The sequence below is a fragment of the Kogia breviceps genome, chromosome 8 (assembly GCF_026419965.1).
Source record: "Kogia breviceps isolate mKogBre1 chromosome 8, mKogBre1 haplotype 1, whole genome shotgun sequence".
In the NCBI taxonomy this organism is placed as follows: Eukaryota; Metazoa; Chordata; class Mammalia; order Artiodactyla; family Physeteridae; genus Kogia; species Kogia breviceps.
The window spans coordinates 19053934-19063123 of NC_081317.1; positions in this window are offsets into that span (position 1 = coordinate 19053934).

A 9190-nucleotide genomic window follows, 5' to 3' on the forward strand; every position below is an offset into this window, starting at 1 on the left:
TAACATTTGAGCTTTACTTCCTCTCCCCAAAATGCTTATCAAGGTCTATCACAACAAAGCAAGAAAAAGAGGAAAGAAAGGCAAAGCCATATGGCCTCAGGGGTGGCGTTTCCCCTGGTCCCATGAAGTCCAGGAGAGCTGGGCCAGTTTTTCAGCCTGGATGCTCCAAGGGGCACTCACAGGGAAACCAAAGGCAGGACCTCACGAGAGGAGCTCGTCACCAAGAGCACCTTGCCAAGCCATGCCTGGGCTCCAGTCCTCCAAGGTGGGGAAGTGGGGGTGGGAATCATCTTCTAAGGTTTTGCCAAACTGCCAGATGAGCCCTTTATACTGATACCTTATGCTTTCTCAGTTCCCATAGAAGATTTTCAGCCTGTCCAGCTATTTGTCAGCCACGCCTATATTGTCCGACCTGAGGACAGAATGGGATACCCCAGAAAGAAACTTTAAGACCAAGAAAAAAGGGCACACAGCCTGTGTCAACCACTCTGTGTGCTGATTTCAGAGGGAGAAACCTAATTTTATTTCTTATATATTCCACATTCCCTGGAAAGAGGTAGTGACAGATAGTACATGATATACAGACAAGGAAATAACAGATTTCCTATGACCTATAGGAAACTACATATATTTAAAAAGAAAACAACTGTATAATATATATTTAGTATGATCCCAAGTACCCCTTGCTGTCTCCCCTATGGATACGGATTATGGGTTGCTTCTAGTATCTTCTATACAAAAAGCAATACATATTCATTATAAACAATTTGAGACAAACAAAAAAACATATAACATAAAAATAAAAGAGAAAAATAGACTTGGTAAAATTGCGGCTCAGAAGTTAAACCAAGGAGGGCACAAGGACAAATGAGGAAAGAAAGGGAAAGAGCTTGGGAGGAGAGAAAGAGGAAGAAAGGAAAGGGAGAATAGACATCTTTTGTGATTTAACCAGGGACAATGGAGGAAGAGTTCTGTTGCCTGGATACGCACCCAGTGGCGTATTTAGCTAGATTGGCGTCTAACACTTCAAGTCAGCAGAAGAATAGTGCAGATCTTTTCAACAAATGTTAACCAATTGCCCACTATGTACCAGGAGGTGTTCTAAGGTGTTTTATTTTATTTTGGTTTTTCTTTCATTTATTTTTGGCTGCGTTGGGTCTTCGTTGCTGCACACAGGCTTTCTCTGGTTGCGGCGAGCGGGGGCTACTCTTGTTGCAGAAGTGCAGGCTCAGGAGTTGTGGTGCACAGGCTTAGTTGCTCCGTGGCATGTGGGATCTTCCCAGACCAGGGATCGAACCCGTGTCCCCTGCACTGACAGGCAGCTTCTTAACCACTGTGCCACCAGGGAAGTCCCTCTAAGGTGTTTTAAACACATTATCAATCTTTTAACCACCCTAAAAGTGACAATGATTGTTGTCACATTACCCATAAAAATAACTGAGACCTGGGGTGACTAAGTAGACCCCCCTCTCAAAGGTTACAAGCGCCTCACTGCGAGTGCTCAACAAATGTTTGTTTTGAGTAGAAGTAAGGGAAAGTGGATTTGAAGTCGGGTCTGTGTTTCCAGGACACTTCTCTGAACCTCCTCCAAACACCTACACTCCTCCATAACTTCACTGGGGATGCACTTCCCAGAGAAGTGCTCCACCACCTGTTTTTCCATTTTTCACACCGTTAGTGTCTCCCTCTGTGTTGATTATGTCTTGTCCAAGCACTCACATTTTGGCATTTTTCCATCTGCCAATACCCCCTTTCTTTGCACAGCTGAAAATTGGATGTTAAGAAGGCAAGGTTAGGTTGGGACTCCTTTTTTCTTCCCGGTAAAAATAACAGCCATGAAAAATGAATTGGTGCATTCTGTTGTGGTTCACGTTTCCTCCTTTGTTTGGCCCTTTGCAACTGAAAATATGCAGCGTTGCACAGCTAAAGCACCTGTTCAATTTGAATTGTTTACTCCAGGGATAAATAGATTTTTGCTTCAACACCAAGGCCCATCAAGCTTCAAATTTCGTAGAAATAGAAAAAAAGAAAAGTTAGCCCACTTTAAAGAGAAAAGAAAAGGTCACTTCCTGATTTTGCTAACATCAGGAAACAACACTTTAGGACATGCTTCAGTGTCAACCTCCACCTCCAGTGAAATCTGAAAATCTAACACAATCAGAGAATAGAGGTTGGACTTTACATGAAAAAGGTTTGAGTATCTCAGAAATGAGCCGTTCTTCCCTGCAAAAGAACAGATCCTGAACTCTGAAAAGTTTCCAAATTTCTGCCTCTCCCTCTCCACATTTTCTCTTTCTCCTTTTCTCCAAATAACATCTGTTCTTCTAATTCTTCGTTTACCAAGTATGTTCCAAGAAGACCCTAATGTCCTTACACATCTATATGTCAGAGTTTCTCTGTGCTTCTATTTATAGACATGTGTGTACACATATACTTAGAGGCAAGGGCTGGTGTAGGTAGAGAGACAGGAATTTGGAGAATGGAAGGCCGCCAAGAGGGAAGGGGTCGGGGAGGGGACCAAGCCTGGGACCTCTTTTCTGGGACAGGCTCATGTTTAGACCTCATTTAAGAAAAAATTTGTAAATGGTGTTTTCCCCAATATTATGTATTTTTAATGGATTTGTTAGGTAGATTATAGTCTAAGCATTTATTGCGTGCCTTCTAGGTGTGGACACTTGTAAGTCATTTCCTCCAGGGACATACTCTGTTCTCAAGGTGATTACAGTTTATCTGGGGGGACAGAGCCCAGGTAGATACCCAGGGTACAGGTAATATAATCACTTAGTGGTTACAGCAATTCGCTCTGCCATTAGGCAGACCTGTGTCAGAATGCCAGATCCAAGCCTAAGTTTCCTAATCTGCCAAATGGGAATAACAGCCTTTATGGGATAACAGCAAAAATTAAGTGAAATTATTAATGTAATGTGAATGGCGTACAAGATGAGCTCATTAAATGTAGGTGGTGGTTGTAATCATAAAATTATTATTATTACTCTTGTCATTATTGACTGGGGGTATAAGTATGCTATGAAACCCTGCAGAGAAAAGGGGGATATATTTCTTACTGGAAGCTGAGGGTGGAAGCTCAGAGAAGGCAACATTTGAACAGCAGCTTAAAAAAAGGAAGAAAAACCTGCTGGAGCAGGAGAATTGCCAGCGCAAGGTAGGGCATTTGATGTTGCAGTGAGGATGTTGCCTGCGCAGAAACGCATTCAGGCGAAGGGTTAGCAAGTCAGAGGGTCAGCATAAACTGCACCTGGAGTGGGGGGAAGGTTTTTTCGTTTGTTTGTTTTTGAGGTATGCGGGCCTCTCAATGTTGTGGCCTCTCCAGTTGTGGAGCACAGGCTCCAGACGCATAGGCTCAGCGGCCACGGCTCACGGGCCCAGCAGCTCCGCGGCATGTGGGATCTTCCCGGACCGGGGCACGAACCCGCGTCCCCTGCATCGGCAGGCTGACCCTCAACCACTGAGCCACCAGGGAAGCCCAGGGGGTAAGGTTTAAGTGGGATCAGAGGCTGAAAATGAAGCCTAAGGAAAGGCCAGGGAAGTCTTGCAAGGAAACGCAACCAGGGTTCCACAGGCAAGGAGAGATGCTAAAAGATTTTACACTGGAAAGGAAAGAGAGTGAAATGACCTAGTAGAGTTTGGGTGGATTTTTACTCATTAAACTAATGTAGATGTCAAAGGGGTCACCCTCAAGGAAATCGCCTAGAGAGTGATAGGAGATCCCGAGTCTTCCCACTGTGCACATATAACACCCGGAATCATCTGTTATTAATATCAATCATGTTATAATTACTTATTTAATTGACCATCTCACTCACCCGATTATAAGCTTCATGAAGGCAGGGATGACATCTGCCGTGTTCATTGTTATATTGACAGGGCCCGGCACATAGTGAGATCCCAAACACCCAATGGATGATGTAGAATACATCATCCTGTATGTTCCCATATCTTTTTTTTTTTTTTTTTTTTTGCGGTACGCGGGCCTATCACTGTTGTGGCCTCTCCCGTTGCGGAGCACAGGCTCCGGACACGCAGGCTCAGCGGCCACGGCTCACGGGCCCAGCCGCTCTGCGGCATGTGGGATCTTCCCGGAGCGGGGCACGAACCCGCGTCCCCTGCATCGGCAGGCGGACTCTCAACCACTGCGCCACCAGGGAAGCCCCCCATATCTTTTTTTATTGATGTGGAATTATGTTCTGATAAACCCATTGTAAACTGAAAGTACTTTTTATAATTTAAAAGTTGAAAATGTATTTAAAACACCTGACCTCCAGAACCTCACAGATTAGCCTAGCTTACCCTAAATGTGCTCAGAACTCTTCCACTAGCCTAAATCTGGGCTAAATCATCTAACACAAAGCCTATTTTATAATAAACGCTGCATATCTCAGGTATTTATTGAAAACTACACTGTAAGTGAAAAACAGACTGTTGTATGGGTACAGAATGGTTGTCTCCCCTCGTGTGATCTCGTGGCTGACTGGGGCAGTGGCTGCCGCCGCCCAGCCTCAGGATGAAGTATCGTACCCATGTTGCCAGCCAAGGGAAAGATCAAAATTCAAAACTCGAAGTAAACTTTCTCCTAAATTCATATTACTTTCACAGCATCGTCAAGTCGAAAAATTGTACGTTGAACTATCCTAAGTCAAGGACTGTATATTTCAAAGCACCTATACAAGCAACAAAGGGTCCGTTTCTCTGATTGAACTCATCTTCTTTTCACCATCAAAGAGTTATGCGACCCAACGTGTTTTCTTTCCTCTTTGCCCTGGTTACCAGGAAACTCAGGGATATTGTGCTCATCAGCCAGGGTTCCTAATCCATTCACTCTACCTTTATAATTTGGCTCCTACCTTTTGCCTTGTTTTAATGGCTTCAGTTCTTATACACCTGTGCATTTATTTTAAGTTGCCTCAAAACCTTTTTAAAGTAGGCAGGAGTAACGTGTGTATTCATGTATATATTCATATATATGTATATATATATGTTTACTACATATTATATATAAACACACACATATATCCAATACTAAACGTATACCTATCTGTGTATTTCCCAGATGTTTTCTGCCATACCTCACTCTCAGGTCTCATGAAAGCATGACTTAATAATGTAAACATAAGTGAAGATTTTATAGAAGAGTCTTAGGAAACCCATTTCTGTTCCTTTCTCCAGATCCCTTCTTTGGTTATTCTGTTTTGAGTTTAATACACTAAACCAGGGATCAGCAAACATCTCCAGTAAAGGAGTAGATAGTAAGTTTTAGACTCTGGGTCATGAGGTCTCTGTTGCAACTACTTAACTCTGCCATTATAATGCAAACAGAGTCTTACACATGCATAAACAAATGTGCATGACTGTGTTTTGGTAAAACCGTTATTTATGAAAATAGGTGGTGGGTTGGATTTGGCCGGTGACCACAGTTTGCTGACCCTGCCCTAACCTTTCCCCTACTATATTTGTCGCCACTGGACCCTCTCAGGGAAGTGTCACTCTGGCCAACTCCAGTGTCCAGTCTCTCCAAGTTCATTAGCCTCAGCAAAGCAAAGCCCTCTCCAGTTAATGGGACAGGGCCTTCCCTCCTTAGTAGGCAGTTTCATTGCAAGTTTTATTGCTTGAAGATACCCTGGGGGAGTTTGTCCTCTCACATACACCAATCATTTTATAAAAGATTTCTTGCTACTGCATACAGTGATCACCGCAAGAGAACTTTAGGTAAATACGACAAATATATCTCCAGCTCCATAAGCAATAGTATTTTTGAAGCCTATAGCCGTATTTGAGGTTAGAAAGAGAGCTCAATCAAGGGATTTAAAAAAAAAAAAAAAAAAAGAGTCTTCATGCTAACGCTCTCCTCTTCATGAGCCTTAGTTCTCTCATCTGCACAATAGGTGGTAGAATTTCACCTGCACAAAGGCCACAGTCTGGACCAAATGATCCCTTATAGGTTCTTTCTGGAAGCTGGACAGGTTGTTTCCCTAAACCAACGATTTCCAAATGGTTTCAGGAATCAGAATTCCCTTGGGTGCTTGTTAAAACACAGATTACTACGGGCTTCCCTGGCGGCGCACTGGTCGAGAATCTGCCTGCCGATGCAGCGGACACGGGTTCGAGCCCTGGTCTGGGCAGATCCCACGTGCCGCGAAGCGGCTGGGCCCGTGAGCCACAATTACTGAGACTACGCGCCTGGAGCCTGGGCTCGGCAACGAGAGGCCGCGATAGTGAGAGGCCCGCGCGCCGCGATGAAGAGTGGCCCCCGCTCGCCACAACTAGAGAAAGCCCTCGCACAGAAACGAAGACCCAACACAGCCATAAATAAATAAACAAATAAATTTAAATAAAAAGAAAACTTTGGAAAAAAAACACAGATTACTAAACCCCAGCCTGAGTTTCTGATTCAGTAGGTCTAGTGTGGAGCCCAAGAATTTGCAGTGCCACCAAGTTCTGCTATTGCTGGTTCAGGGACCAGGCTTTGGGAACAACTAGTCTGTCTACATGATAGAGATCTCACAGTCCCTCTTATGGGGAAGCAATGGCAGGGGAGGAAGGTCCTATATCTGGTTCCTCTTTATTTTTTCAAAATGGGGTTCCTTCTTGAAGGGATGAGAGATTAGTTCTGTTTGCCCGCTGAGTCTCTGGTGCCGCAGCCACACCTCAGCAACTAATTACAGGCTGAAAGGAGGCTGGTGGTGACTCTCACGGAGCCATGATGGAACGTAAAAGCCAATGGGTGAGCCATCCGGAGAAGGACAGGGAAAAGGGGGGACCACTGAGAAGTGACAGATATGCCATCACACAACTCCTTTGTATAAGCCAACCTTCTAGAACTTTCTCTTTCCATAAACATAAAATCAACACAATCATTGACTGCAGATTGACCGTATGGAGGCCCAGCACCGAGTAATGCAGGGTGGGCTGCAAGGACTCAGAAGACTGGAAAAGTGCAGACTGCCCTCAGGAACTCTTAATCTTAATGCGGAAGGCAAAATCCATGACAGGTGTCAAGACAAGTAGATGATGAGATGCAGTGTTATGTGGCATGAAGACAGAGGGCTCTGGAGAGAGGATGCTGGTGGACTTGAGAGGTCTAGGCAGACTTTCCTAGAGGATTGAGCCAGGCTGGCAGGGGCCTCGAGGGACAGGAAGGATCTGAAGCGGTGGAAGAGTGAGGAGAACACGGCAAGAAGCCAGAGTGCACCTAGAATACTAGCAGAGAGTGGATGAGAATTAGCACAGGGGCTTCTAAGTGTGTCTCTACCCCTCCCCAAGGAAGCTCCCGCGAGTCATCTCCATTCCTTTGTCTCTGTTTCCTGATTTGAGGATTGAGGGCTTTGAGGTAAATCCCAAGTTTCCAAATTTTGTTCCATCTTAGAGAGATCCCAGGTTATTAAATGATCAATGAGCAGTCTGTGCTCAGCCCTTCTCCTCATCCTGTTCCTGCCTTAGCCAGAGAACTCCACTTTCCTACGCTGTTACACTCATTGTACAGTTTCACTTCCAGAAAGGATTTGAAAATCACTGAGCAAGAAACTCTGTAAAAGCTCTTTCCATTTGTACACTGGGTGGCTGGATAGAGAGGAGAAAGAAGCCAGTTAGCCAGTTAGGGATGGGACCACTAGGTGGGCTGGGCTAGCTTCTGGCACAGCTTGACAGCAGAGAGGAGTTTAGACCAATGGAGGTGAGAATTAGGAAATCATTGATGGTTCATGAGTGGAGGAGTACCACAGGGAGAGGAGTGAAATAGGGCCCACAAGCAGCCAGGGAAGCAAACTGCTCTGAAAATCTCAACTGCTCAGAAGGTTCTGAGTAAAAAAAAAAAAAAAAAAAAAAAAAAGGGTGATTTTTTCCCCCTTGTCAGCCCTCCCCTCCCAGGACATTGTACTGTATGCAAAACGTGTAACTGTAAGACAAACATTTTTTTCCACTGCCCTTCTGAGCCCCACGGGCCTTCAGGAAGACCTGCACTTCAAGCAAAGCCTTTTTATTTTTCAACACCCACAGCTTCCATTCAACAATCAGAAGTTTTCCACTTTCATCAAAGAGACTGCAGAGAAAGGTCGAGGGAGCGGTCTGTTCTCAGCAGCTCTGGGAAGGTTACAGAGCCCCCTGCTACCCACTCACTGCTCATGCCCACCACAGGACACAGTCTTCTCCCCAAATCAGCCGGGTGCGTACCCCACGAAACACTGGCTTCCCACCTCAGTTACAGATCAAATGAATGTGTGCACCTACTTCTTCCAAAACCAAGTCCAATGTGGGATCAAGAGGACCTCAGCTTCCTTGACTATAAAATGGGTACATTTTATATGACTCTATTTAGCCCCCCCCCCCCCCCCAAATGTACCTCTTGATGGCTCTTCCATCTCCAGAATCTATGATTTTATGGCTTCACTTGGAAGGAATATCCAGACCAATCCATAGAGTGACCCGACTTAGGTTACGGTCAGCAGTGGGGTCTCTGCAAAGGTGGCAGCGGTGATAACCCAAGCCTGGCTTGGGACACAGGACCTTTCCTTTCGGGGGCGGGGGGTCGTCTGGGATTTCTGCTTGCCCTCAGAGATATATGGCAGCCAGAAAGGGAGCAAAAAGGGGAGGGGTGCTACAAAGACCTGGGAACTTCCAAATGAAGTTTTCAAAGAGCTACATCCAGAGGCACCAATTATGCAGTGATTCACTTTTTAAATGGTATTTTGAAATGGAGATCATTAGTAAGCACAGATGTGACGCAACTCTGCCCCCCGGAGAATCTATCTACTCTATCTGTCTAAATTCCAGACTATTTGGAATGTTGAACCAGAACGGTCCAATACCATCTGCCAAGTCTATTCCCGTCATGAGGTACTCTTGTATCACTACCTCGTTTGATCTTCATGGTGGCTTCCACGCAGATGGGGAAAAGAGAGGGCCATAAGGATTTGTACAAGGACCCAAGGCCACTATGGGGTTGGGCTGAGACAAGACCCCAGGTTTTCAGCCTTCAAGTGTAATGACAGTTGAATGATTTAGCATGGGTTCAGGGGCCAGACAGGTATAGCTATGCACCCAAGTTATCTTGCAACTTTGACTGAGGCAGTGTTCATCCTCTCTGAACCTCAATTTTCCCATCTGTAAAAAGGAAATATTAGCTGCCTCAGAGGGCAGAGGTGAGGGTGAAGTGAAGCATTGTGTAAATCTCCTGGCA